This window comes from Chenopodium quinoa, unplaced genomic scaffold, assembly GCF_001683475.1.
Source record: "Chenopodium quinoa cultivar QQ74 unplaced genomic scaffold, ASM168347v1, whole genome shotgun sequence".
Lineage (NCBI taxonomy): Eukaryota > Viridiplantae > Streptophyta > Magnoliopsida > Caryophyllales > Amaranthaceae > Chenopodium > Chenopodium quinoa.
This window is the reverse complement of record NW_018744996.1, coordinates 735,140-749,599: the sequence shown is the minus strand read 5'-3', so window position 1 is coordinate 749,599 and position 14,460 is coordinate 735,140.

The following is a 14,460-nucleotide window of genomic DNA, read 5'->3' as shown; positions in this document are numbered from 1 at the left end:
CAAATGAGAGGAAATTCACAATTTATTTTAAAATAAAAATATTAAATGATATACTACGTACAACGAATAAAATAACAAATTTTATTATATAAATACAAAAATATTTGTTTTAAAAAACACAAATAAACTGTGCATCGCACGGGTTTCATCTAGTTTCTGCTACTGCGTTCTTTCAAGATACGTCTCAAGTGTGTAGGACGTATCGGAGGATTTTGATGCTATGGCATTTTCAAATTTCCTCACAATTTTTTTCTCTTGTATTTTTTAATGTTGTTTCTAACTTTTTCATCTAGTGCATTTGGTTCAAAGTACCCTGCTAAATATTTGTTTTCAGAAGCACCGCCCGGTTCTAATTTTTGTTTAATATCGGTATGATTTTTGAAGGCTAATTGATTAGCAGTAATAATATGTTGACTTACAATCTGGCAGATGTGGTAGAACGATGTACTATGGGTTTGCTAATTTATTTAGGGATGATTACTAAATTTTAGCTGGATCTGTTTAAAGCTTGTATTAACTTACTATGGGATAAAGATGAGGGGGTCAAGCATGAAGTGGGTTGCCAATATGCCTACTTTGGGATTACTTGATTATAGTTGAAGTGGATGGTTATATCATTATGGAAGATTTACAGGAAAAACAGAAGAGTTCTCTGGATTTGTTGAGCACTTTAGATGATTGGAGGATTTAAGGGATATTATCTTTATAGACTTGTAGAGGACAGGTAGCTGGTCAAGTGGCATTGTAATACAAGGGTTCAGCTCAGATAAGGGGACCGTTTTCGTATATTTTTCTAGGATGAGGCTCACTATGATAATATTTTGTGGGAGTTGTGTGTTTTAAGATAGAATTGACTTTTTAAGTCTTGATTCTTGAGGTCAGGTGCTCAGGTCTAACAAATTACCTGGTTTCAGCCTCCTTATAATGCAAAGACTGACCTTACATTCATATATTGACTATGATGTGAAGATAGGCAACTCCTGCCTTCTGATTTTGTTATCTCTTTTTCACTGTCAGGATTTGTTGTAGACAAGTATGTTCATGGAGTTTTTATCCTGCACTTTGTTGATCTATTTTCAATTTGCGGTTGTTGCTATGTATGCAGCCCTATGTCTAGTGTGTCCTTTCATCATTATGTTCAAAGGAGAGGTATGGTTTTCTATTGGAATAGTTTCAAGAGGTTTCTTATTAATTTTCTCCATGAATCATGCATAAAGGTGTGATAAGTTTGATTGGTACTTTCATTCTAACTTTAGTTGATACTTTCATTCTCTGTTGTGATCAATAACTTGAGCTTTTAAGCTTATGCTTTTAGCCCATTTTTTACCTTTTGGAAGGGTATGCAAGCAGCAGCGTATAATGTAGTCTTCAGGACTTCCTAGCTGCTTTATACAGTTGCTAGTAAAGAAACAAGAACAAATAGGCAGTTTGAAATGCTGTGCCAAACAGAGCCTTAGTGCTTAAATGTAGTATTTTAATCAAGTACTAAGGTTTTGTCCTGGTGAGGAAAGTGAGACTATATTTTGGAAGTTGTCCTTGAATGTAGGGCAGTTTTATTTTGTAAAATGTTCATGAATTTTGTTTTCCTCTCAATTTCTTTGACTTTGGGTGTTGCTAAGGAGTGGCGACCACTTGTAATTACTCTTTTCCCTACGTACATTGGGGTGAGAGAGATATATACAAGTAGAATCGAGAATTCATGATGCTAAATTGCTAATCAGCAAATGTTAAATTGCTAATCGAGAATTAATGCTAAATTGCTAAGGAGTGGCAACCGTGGTCAGCCACGTTGTTGGACTTCCCAAGCCCAAAAGCGCTGCCGTGGAGAAGTTAGATGATCATTTACCCACTAGCCTAACTTCTAACAACAATGAGGGTTCGAATATCGAGGAGGGGAACAAGTTACCTGGGAGAAATTTAACTACCATTGTATTCGACGAAGTGGAATCCGTAGGTTCTAACGAAGAAGACCCCATGACTATTGAATCCGATCATGTGCAGTCATCTCCACCACTCACTAGCTTCATGTTCTCCGCCACGTCAAGAAAAAATGGAAGGCCAATCAGGTCAAGGGTGAAGAACAAGAAAGGTAAAAGATATTTTACTTGGTTTTGCAGGATTAAGAAACGCAAGGGAACGAGTTTGGAGCAACTTAGGGCTAGTTCTGGCAATGGATATCCTCAACCCCCTTATTTGTATTGTCAAGCAGTCCTAGCGTTTGTAACCTCAATACCCTTTTTAGTGATTGTATTAGTTTGGTAAAGAGGTTTAAACTTTCTCGTTATTGTATTGAGTCAGTTAGGAGCTAGTCTCTTTTTTGGACCAATATATAAAAAAAAAAAAAAATAAATAAAAAAAAAAAAAAAATATCCTTATGCTGAAATACTATAGGATTATCAATTTTAGAAGCCAAGTTTATGGGAGTACTTAAACAATTGTCAGTTTTATTACTTGCAATTGCAAAACAGAATTCTGCTAGGTTTGTATTCTTGTCCAACCCTATTTTCCCTTGTTATTTTTGGAATCTTTTGCACAACCCTTAACTGAGTTTTTTTAAGGAGCGTAATATTTTAAGATTACGTTATCGTGGTATTAGGAGCTACATTCAATCCATACTCAAAAAAAAAAAAAAAAAAAAAAAAAAAAAAAAAATCAAAGGTGTTCTGTCCTTTATATAGTGTTTCTTAGCTTGGCCTGCTTTCAATCAGCTGTTTGTATCCTAATGTCCTTGGCTGGGACTTGTGTTTGGTTAGCTAATCAGCAGAATTCTAAGTGCTGCCTTTGCCTGATATTTTGTATTACGTTATTTATGCTTTGGGGGTACTCTTACTCTTTGAATCAGTATGCCATGTTGTAGACTTGTAGTTTAAAGAACCAAACTATACTTTGATTCTTAAATTTTGGGGGAAATCATGGAATAATAGCAAATAGTGGAGCATTGTAGTGAAATTTCGCAGGGTTACTTTTCTCTTTCTCTCCATCTTTAGCATTCGCGAAATTATCAGGCTAACTACCTTTTCCATGGCTGGATCTGGCCACAGGGAGGGTTGCACATAGATGCTGTAGCAGCACTTTGTTTCTCACATAGAGAGCTTACCTCCATCTCTTAGCAGGTAAGCTTTCTTTCAAATTCCCGACGCCGCTGCTCTAAGCAGCCTTTTGAGGATGGATGCGGCCAATGCTGTATGTTTTGGTGGTGGTTACACTATTGGCAATCGGGCAGTTGGGAATTAAGTAGAAATGGAGGGAGATTATAGTATGGAAAAAGTCCATCCAAGAGAAGTTATGATATGTTTGTTAGAGAGGGGAATAGTCTTAATATGATCAAAACCTATTTGACAATATACTTTGTTAGAGGATAAAGGCACCAACAAACTTTCAATGTACTACAAGTATTATTGCTCTTTCCGTCTCTCTAAAATTGCACTAGTGAAATATGATTACTTTTTAAAGTTTTGGTTGGATGGAGTTGATGATAGAGGGATTGATGAGACTTAAAATAGTGTATGTGAGAGTAAAATTGTGGTCCCTTATGAGTGGTATGGAAAACTTTCCATGATGCCCAATATATCAAGGCACAAGCGATGTAACAAGTTAGAAAGAAATCGATGTTGTCTTAAGAGTGGCGAAAGGAGTTTATTTTACTAACCTTATGCCAAACCACCCTAGCGTGTAGCGTCCCATAATCAACCCAACTGAAGAGAAACAAAGGTGAGTGTGTTGTATCATCAAGTCGAAGTTTTGTGGTAGCTAGCTGGAACAACTTGATTAAAGTGGAGTTGATAATCACTAGCTTAAAGAAGTTGGATATTGACAACCTGTACAATCATCATGAATTCTTGATCATTAAAACATATGTAGATGGCCTGTAAGCCTATGATAGTGTTGCCCAGAACAATTCTCTATTTGTATAGTAAATATCTAAATTTTAAGGCAAATTCAATGGTTATGCTACATGAAGTTGTGAACGTGCCATATACAAGGAGACCTATGCCATTCAAATAAACAATGATTATTTAACAGTAATAAAATTGAAGAAAAAAAAAAAAAAAAAAGGCAATGTGTCAAATTGATGCTTTTCTGGAAAGATAGAAAACTAGTGTCTTCAGGTCTTAATTGTATATACTCCATACAAAATACAACCTTGGTTTCGACTTTTGATGCATCTCACATCGAAACTACATCAACAATCATAGGACAACAATCGAATCTGAATCAATTCTAATGTCAATTCTAATGTCATTTTTTTTTTGGTTCATATGAGCCACTAGGGCGGGTATGAGAATCGATCCCAGGATCACCTGGAACCGGGAGGAAAGCTCTTACCAACTGAGTTATTCCTCACTCTCAATTCTAATGTCATTTTGATTGTACCTAGACATCTAAGTATGGAATATATATTCAGGTACATTCATTTGTATAATAAATGTGTTGCTACACTAGAATTCAATACATTAGTTTAAAAATACTTGTAACAATTTATCTCTTAACAGTAATCTACGAAGTATTTAACAAATATCTAACATGAAATTTAATAATATGCAAATACACATTACATTAGGAATTTAGGTAGTGAAAAATAGGGTTGTACACCGGTCTAAAACCGGACCGGGACCTGATAGGACCGAAACCGAAATCACTTGTTTTTGAAGACCAGAGACCGGACCTGAATCACCCGGTCCGGTCTGGTTTCGGACCTGATGGACCTGATTTGTTGCTTCTTTTATTTAAATGTTATTGCTACATAATATGAATTTAAATCTAAAATTATATAAAATAAATGTGAAATTGATGAATTACCTGCTACACTTATACATATACAATATGAAATTATGTATTTACAGATATATCAAAACACAAATGAAATTCACTAAAAAAAATAAAAGAAAATTAAAATCTAAAAAATTAAAATTAGAAAACTTCTCATATAAAACTGGAACCATTCGTTGATGAATCTAAAGCAATAAAATACAAAGAAAAACAAAGTGTTGTGAATCATTCGTAGCTGGGCTAGAACCGAAGGTTGTCGAGTCGGATTTTGCCGATTGCATTGCGTACAAAGCCGTAGTAGAAATTGTTGATTTTGCTAGGGTGATTCTCCCTACTAATGAGAAATATTTTGATTTCCAACCAACGAGCCTCCTATCTATTTTCTCACAAAGGTAAGAAAAGGTCTCTTTAGTGACCCTACTATTAGCGTAGGCATCCCTAAATAGACTCCAAAATCAGTTGTGGCTTTAATTCTAAGTACCTCACATATTCTAGCTTGATCATTGGAAGAAACATCTGTTGAGAAGTAAACCCTTGATTTAGGGAGACTTACTTTTTGTCCAGAGGCCCTGAAGAACCTTGCAAAGTCATTTATCACAAGGGCTTGTTCAACCGATGCTTCTCCAAATAGGACAATGTCACCGACAAAAAATAAATTAGAGAGTATGGGCCCATTTCTATTTGCTCGGATTGGCTTCTAGTTTCCATTGATGATTTCTTCTTCAATCACTTGATAAAATCTTTCCATGCACATTACAAATAGGTATGGAGAAAGCGGGTCACCTTGTCGTATTCCTCTCGTGGGAAAAAATTCCTATGTAGGCTCACCGTTCCATAGCACCCTCATGGAAGGCGTGGTAACACATTCCATAATAGCATGGATTAGGTGGATTGGAAGGTTCATTTGCACCAAAGTATCACGAATAAAATCCCATTTTAGCCTATCATAGGCCTTTTCAAAGTCTATCTTCAAGGCCATGAATCCTCTTCCTCCTTGCTTATTTTTCATAGCATGAATAACTTCCTGAACTATGACTATCCTAGCTTTTTTTTTGCACGCTATGCGTGCTTAAAAATTGCGAAAAAATTATTACTCCTAATCTGAATATGAAACTCTTTAAATTTTTGGTTTTGTAATTGTTTTAGTTATATCAAATCATCAATTGACTTTCAATCATAAATTATCAATTTATTTTTTAATTACCAAGTTGCTAACAAATTCGCCATTGAATTGACGTTGAAGTCGTTATGGTGTGAAGGTTTATTTGTGCAACTGTACATTTGAAATTTTTCACTTGTTTGAAAGAATTATTCAATTGTAAATTTAAAATTTTTCAATTGTTTGAAAGAATTGTGCAATTGTAAATTTAAAATTTTTCAATTGTTTGTAAGAATTATGCAATTGTAAAATTGGGTTGATTAGTATTTTAGGTTGTAAATATTTCTATCCGTGATTACTGTTTTAATTCAATTTTAGTTGACTTATTTGTGTTCATTGAATTTTTTTTTTTTTGGCAAATATTATTGTTCTGATTCAATTTTAATTGACTTATTTGTGTTGATTGATTTTTTTTATTTTGGAAAAGATTTGTTTAGTGAAGGGAAAGGGTCGGGTGGTAAATTCAAGTGGACACCACCACCACCTCCCCCCTTCCCTTATATAATAGAGATTATCGGTGATTTGACGTCCAGGTACAAAACTTGCTTGAGTGTTTGAGACAAGTGTAGGCAGAATGGGTTTTATTCGATTAACAATAGCTTTGGAAATGATTTTATAGGCCACGTTACAAAGACCAATTGGTTTGAATTGTGAGGGTTAATCTGGGTGGTCAGATGTTGAGGCATTCCTCTACCTTCAAGAACATTCATAACCATTTGATAGACTTGATCTTTATTAAAAAATTCCCAATTTTTATGGTAGAAAATGGCTTGAAATCCATCCGGCCCTGGAGCCTTTAACGCACCAATCCCATTAATTGCAACATCAATATCAGCTTGAGTCCATGGTCTAGTGATATCTGACCACAATTGAGGAGACAGCTCCGGAAAGATGTCACTAAGAACACAATCCATAACAGCTTCCCCATCTTCAGTGAAAAGATCTGCACAAAAATATTCTTCACCCTTTCTTTTTCATGCTACCAAACACCATCTTTGTCCTTCATAGCTGCAATTCTATTTCTCATCTGCGCATGATAGTGCTCAAATGAAAGTAACTTGTGTTCCTATCTCCATCATTAATCCAATCAACTCTTGCTTTTTGGTACCATAAAGTTTGTTATTGGTCTAAGACCTCATCAAGCTCATGCCTCAATTTAGATTCAAGCTTAATCAAGCTCCTATTAGAGCTAGTGGATAAAGCACGTTGGATGCCTGCAATTCTGGCCATGAGCTGCTTCTTTTTACGAAATGTTATGAATAAATCACGGTTCCATATTTGAAGATCCTCTGGCCATGAGCTGCTTCATTTTCCCAAGTGCTTGAATCAGATTGGAAGATATGTCCCAATTGGAGTCAACAAACCTCTTGAAATTTTCATGAGAAAGCCACGCCGCTTGAAATCGAGACAGTGGTCACTTTGGACAATAGGTAGATGCTTCATTTGGGCATTTTCAAAGCGAAGACTCCAATCCGTATTACAAAGGGCACGATTAAGTCTCGCACTTCTCCTTGTATTAACAGAGTTGCCTCATGCCCATGTATGAGCTACTCCAGAAAATTCTATTTCAATCAAGTTCATATCATCAATCCATTCGTTAAAACGAGCCGCCCTTCTCCAAGTATCATTTCAATATCTTCTTCTTTCTCACCCATATCTTGTCTCATTGAAGTCCCCAGCAATGAGCCAGGGTTTATTATGCTTTGAAGCATATTCTTTCAATTCCTCCCATAAAGTTTGACGTTTAAAGGGGCCTGGACTTGAATACACAGTAGTAAAAATCCATGGGATTTCACCAACACGATAGATTTCCAATGTAATATATTGGTTCCCATAAATTATTGGATTGATCGAAACTTGGTCAGGGTGCCAGTAGACCCAAATCCCACCAATGAAACCTTGCGCATCAACATGAGTGTGACCATTAAAACCAAGAGCAGAGGCGATTCTTACAGCACAATCACCCCCCATATGAGTTTTAACCAGGGTTAAAATTTTAGGCCTATGGATTTGCATTAGTTCTTTCAAGACTCGAAGAAATTCACGACTTCCAGCTCCTTGCACATTCCAAATCATATTGGATAAAGCCTCGGCATTATTGATGATATTTGGATTTTGAGAAACCATGGATAACAGGGAAGAAGGGATATGATATGTATGAATCAACAACTAAGCGATTGACTCGCATAAGTTCAATTGGAACTTGTACTGTTGTCACCAATTCTGATGGCTCTGGCATGGGTTCGAACCACGTCTGAAACTTCACCTCCATTATGTGAAATAGGGGGTGAAGAATGCAATGGTATAGGTGGTTCATGGGCCTCCCCAAACAAAGGGTTTTCTCTGGTGGAATGTGGAGGGGGGTCACATTCCATGGACTCAGAGACATGGGAATGTTCAAGTTGAGGGTCAAAAGTGTTTAGCTTGTTTATGGCAAGGTTTAGTGAATGAGGAATAATGGTGGCTTGGTGTGGTGGCTGTGTAAAATCGTGGCCTTGTTGAGATGGCTGGGAATAGGTGGCTTGAGCAATGAGCTTGGTAGGGCAGGTTGAAGATGGCTTCATATTGCTTGGATGAGTTCTCTTTTCCTTTGAGTGTATGGTTAATTTTTTACTTAGGGCTGTTAAGTTGAGCAAAATTGGTGACCTCAGTCAATGGTTGTTTCTGTTCCAGGGATCCAGCTTAAAAGGAAATTGAAATGCTGATCAAAAGGAACCACATCCACCTTCCTGATTCTTCTAGTTTCTTCTAGAAGTAGTTTGTTACACACCGCATCAGTTTGTTACAATGCTGATGTAATAAGCCTTATTTATGAGGTCATAATTATGTAATGTAGCTAAATGTACATAATGTATATATATAGCTTGCTCCTGTAATATTAAATGATGATTTTCATTCTCTCAATAATACAATACCTTAATCTACTTTCTCTCTTCTTTCTCTCCATTACATACTGCATTCTTCTTCTTGTTGTTTACTTCTGCAACTTAATCAAACTATTATCACAGTTTGTACATGGTATCAGAGCTAAACCAGGTATATTGCGTCTGTTTTCTCTTGATTTCTTCTTCTTTCCTTTGTTATTCTTCTCTTTTTCATCATCTTCATTATGTTTGAATCACCGACCTCAAGCTTCAGAGCAACAATCTTCTGTTCTTGCTTCTAACAATGCTGTCAACTATGATGATCCTTATTTCATCTCTAATTCTGATTCTAGCACACAAAATCTTGTTGTGCAACTTTTCAATGGTTCTAACTATGTTAATTGGAGTCGTGCTGTAACAATGGCTTTAGGATCCAAGAATAAGTTTGGTTTCCTTGAGGAAAGTATCTCTCAGCCTAATTCTTCTTCACCTGATTACAATAAATGGATCAGAAATGATTACTTGATCTATTGCTGGATTTTGAGGTCTATTGAACCCTCACTTGCTGAAGGTTTCATGTTTACTACATCAACTGCTGAGCTTTGGGATGAGATCAAGCACAGGCATGGCAAGTCTAATGCACCTCGTTTATTTGATCTTCTTAAGCAATTGATTTTTGTGCAACAAGGTGATAGTTGTGTTGCCGAATATTATAATAAGTTGAAGAAGGTTTGGGATCAACTCCAAGTGCTCGAGGAAATTCCTCAATGTAATTGTGGTGTCATGAAATCTTGTGCTTGCAACATTCTTAAGAAAATGTTTAAGTATCAACAACTCTGGAAATTGATTCAGTTTCTTTCTGGATTACATCGTAAATATGATCAGGTTACTGTGAATATACTAGTATGGATCCTCTGCCTACTGTTCTCAAGGCCTATCATATTCTGCAGCAGGTTGAGAGTCAGACTTCTTTGAATATTGTTTCACTTATACCTGAAGTTAGTGCTCTAATGAGCAACAGGTCTTTTGCTAACAAAGGCAATCAATCAATTTCTCCTGTAAAGAAGAATTTTAAGAAAGGCAGTTGAGTTAATTTCTTTCTGATCCAAGGATACCACATCTTAATGCTGCAATGCATGTTCTTAGATATCTTAAAGGTACTCTGAACTATGGTTTATTCTATGCTGCTGATATACCTTTGAAGTTGACTGCTTTTTCTGATGCTGAAGGGGGCACTTGCGCCTTCTCTACTAAGTCTTTAACTGGCTTTTGTGTGTTTCTTGGTTCTTCTTTGATTCTTGGAAGACTAAGAAACAGAAGACTGTCTCTAAAAGTTTTACTCAGGCAGAATACAGGAGCATGAGCTACACTGCAAGTGAAATGGTCTAGATTCATGCTCTTCTGCATGACTTGCATGTTTCTATTCCTAAGATAATTGATTTGTTCTGCGATAATACAACTGCTCAACATATAGCTGAGAATCCTATTTTTCATGAAAGGACTAAATATTTAGATGTTGACTGTCATTATGTGAGAGATTAATATCTTGCTGGTTTTTTAAATCTTTTGGATGTTAGGTCAGCTCTTCAATTGGCTGACATTATGACCAAACCCCTTGGTGAAGATCAACATCATCTTCCGTCATCCAAGCTGGGTTTGTTGTCTACACACCCCTCTTCCAACTTGGATGAAAAAAACAGACCAAAGATTACATCTAATCATTAGTAGTTGGGTACCCTTGTGCCACAACCAAAGAGGATTTACAAAAACGTCAGTATGATATATGTGTAGTAGCAAGGTGGCAAACAACATAGAAAATATTTCGCAACATGATTGATTGGATTTAAATTAATTTGATGTACACGACATATATGAATATTTAATTTAACTCTCTTGTTTGATGTGCCCAACACATTAACAACAATATAAGTTTTATTAACTTAAATTTAATCTTTATTTATTTTATTTGACGCACTAGTTTGTTCTAGGTATTTCGATCATTAGGTATTATATATGAGGGAGCCCCACTTCCTCAGTATGAGGAACACTTTTGTTCCTCATAATGGCATTTTGGAAAATAATGTGATGTTTTTCACTTGTGGAGACCGCCTATGTGTAATGAGTGGAACCATCATATCTTGACACATACCCTATGAGGAACAAAACCTATTTCTCACAATTAAAGACAGGTAATTCCCCATTATATATAATTAATCTACTAAAAAGTTAGCGATTAGAAGATTATATATTATATAATTTCACTCAATGATGCACTAATAGAATCTTATTATGTAATCATATGACTGATATGAGTTTGCATGGCGGCAATGCAAACTGGCAACAATACATGAAAATGTATCATGGCTTATATATATGCCAACTTTGAAACCATTAGGCGGTTAGTCGGTAATGTACCTATCGATAATTAGTTCAGTAGGAAAGTCTCTCGTCAGTCTATGGCAGAAATTGAGAAGGAGAAGAAGGTGAAGGAAGGTCTGCTCTCTTCCCGAAGAACTAGAATGCCAAGGTATTATGACTCAAGCTCCATCAAGTTGGGGCCACCTGAAGAAGCTCGCAAGTTGTCCTTCTCTTCTCCATCACCTAAAGCTCTGGCTAAAACACCTCAAGCTACGGAGGCTGCTCTAATGAGGGTCATAGATGAAGCAAATTCCAGAGAAGTGCTTCGTCTTAAGAGGGTAGCATGGAGTGATACTTCTCAGCCTACGGGTGTGGAACTATTACATAAGGCGAGTAAAGAGCAGCTCAATCCTGATAGCGAGGTGGCTGAGATGGAACATGATCTTGTGCTAAAAACGAATGTAATTGTGAAGGGTAAGAAAAGAGTAAGGAGGAAGGGGGAGGAGTACTTGCTAATTGGGTGGACAGTTAAACAGCTCTAATGAGGTTTATTCACCTATTGGGACTGCTCAGAAAAGGTCTTTTGATTCTTTAGCTAGAGAAGATGGGGTGTTTGAGGAGTTACAGCAAAAAAAAACAAAAATTTGATCGTGACACAAGTGCCGGAGATGGGGTAAATCGAGTAGAGGGTGTTGGAAAATACCAACCCCTCAAACAGAAATGAAACTCTAGTGCTGGAACTGCCGGAGAGCCGGCAACCCCCGGAAAGTGCGTGCACTTCGTTACTGGAGTCGCACTTTGAGCCCCGATGTCGTTTTTCTTTCTGAAACGATGAATGATAGTAGAAGATCGGAGAAATTAAAATAAAGATTTGGTTTTGCTATGGCAAATGGAGTAGACAATAGGGAAAAATCTGGTGGATTATGTGTTTATTGAAGGGAGGGTGTTGATTTTTCTATGGTATCCTTTTCGGATCATCACATTTGTGGTGATGTGACTGAAGTTGGAGGTAGGAAGTAGAGGTTCGTGGGTATTTACAGGTGGGCTGATAAAGCACTCAAAGAGAATACTTGAAAGCTTATTCGTGAGTTATTTGTGGATTCTTCATATCCTATTGTTTTTTGTGGTGACTTTAACGAGATTGTTAGTGGGAATGAGAAGTCAGGAGGTGTAATTCGAGAGCAAAGAGCCATGGATGCTTTTCGAAGGGTTCTTGATGCATGTAGTCTCAAAGACTTGGGTCACGATGGGTCTTGGATGACTTGGGAGAAAGGCACTACTCCGGAATCTCTGGTGCGTGAGAGGTTAGACCGTTTCGTTGCTTGTGACAGTTGGGTTTCTTGGTTCAAAGAGACGCATGTTTAACATTTGACCAAGTACATGTCAGACCATGTGGCTATTTTATTGCATACTGAGGCTCGGGCAAAAGCAAAAAAGTCAAATCGTAAGCGCAGGTTTTATTTTGAGACCTGTTGGATGCTCAAAGAAGGAATTGAAGATGTTATCAAAGATGCGTGGGCCAGCTCTAGACACTTGATTATGCCCCAAAAGCTTGATACAGTAGCTACTAAACTCACTTTGTGGAGTAAGGGATGCCTTTGAGAACTTGGGAAAACAAATAGCTAATGTAGAATGGGCTCTCAAAATTGCTCAAAATGATAAGGGGGCTAGTCCGAATTTTTCTGAATGTAAGCGGCTTGAGGGTATTTTGGATGACCTTCACAAAAAAAATGAAGCATATTGGTACCTTCGCTCAAGAGTGTCGGAGATTAAAGATGGGGATCGAAATACGAAGTATTTTCACCACAAATCCTCTCATCGGAAGAAAAGAAACTACATCAAGGGCCTTACCGAGTCTGAGGGTGTAGGAGGGAAGAGACAAATCCAGTTGAAAAAATTATTCTGAGTTATTATGGCTCCTTATTTGCGGCAGGAGAATCCAATGAGTAGTTGGTGGATGAGGTTCTATCAAGTGTGCCGAGTTTAGTCTCGGAAGGTATGAATATTTCTCTTTGTCGTTCTTATTCAAAAGATGAAATTTTCGCAGCTTTATCTCAAATGAATCCTTGTAAAGCCTCGGGGCCGAATGGTTTACATGCTATTTTTTATCAGAAATATTGGCATATTGTTGGTGATGATGTGACAAATTTTGTGAACAATGTTATTTCTAGTAGAATCTCTTCCGATCATGTTAACAAGACCAATGTGGCTCTTATTCCGAAAGTGAAGAACCCTACTTGCATTTCCCAATTAAGACCTATTGCTCTCTGTAATGTGTTATATAGCTAGCCTCAAAATCTGTAGCAAATCACCTTAAACCTCTTTCTCAAGGGATTGTCACAGAAAATCAGAGTGCCTTCGTTCCGAAGAGATTAATCACAGATAATGCTCTAATTGCTCTTGAGGTTTTTCATACTATGAAAAGAAGATCTACAAGTCGTTGTGGCTCCATTGCGATGAAATTAGATATGAGCAAAGCTTACGATAGGGTGGAATGGGAATTTCTCCGGAGATTACTGACTAAGTTGGGTTTTGCCGGAGCTTGGGTTGATTACGATCATGATATTTGTAATGACTGTTCAATACTCTTTCATCATAAATGGCGAGCCCTCACAATAGAAATACTTGAGGGATCTTACTAAATTCCGATCCTCTTATTATAAATTTTTCAAATATCAACTTTTAACCGAAGATATTCATGGTCATATATGTTCATTGAAAACCGCACAACTGCAAAGTGAGTCGAACTTTCAAGAACGGATAGAGTACTTTTTTATGGGTTTTTTTTATTTTTATTTTTTGAATCGAACGGATAGAGTACTTAAATTAACAAAAGAAGTTAAATAGAAAAATGTAATAGCGCTTTTTTTGGCCCGTGCAATAAGTTCACACACATCAAAACACTAACCAGGTAACTCCTGAACGACCAAGTGACCTCTGACCAGCCAAGTGACCCCTGATCGGATAACTCCCGACTGATAGAATAATCCCTAATCGAGCAATCCCTAACCGATCGAAGAACTCCTAACCGAGTAACCTTGACCTCACTTTGTGATCAGCTACATATGAAAATTTATGAAAGCTTAAATAGTATCGTAATAATTTCAAAATATTGATTATTGAATTTAGAAGAAAACAAAATTCATATAGAGTATATAGAAATGGACGGATGGAGTAAAGCCGTCCAAAAATGGATTAACATCTCTCCTTTTCCGGATAACATTGTATGGGCTGTCAGGTAAAAATCACGTGATGTTGCACTTGATGGTGAGTGTTTGGGGTGCATTTCAAATTGTTTCATAAAAGATT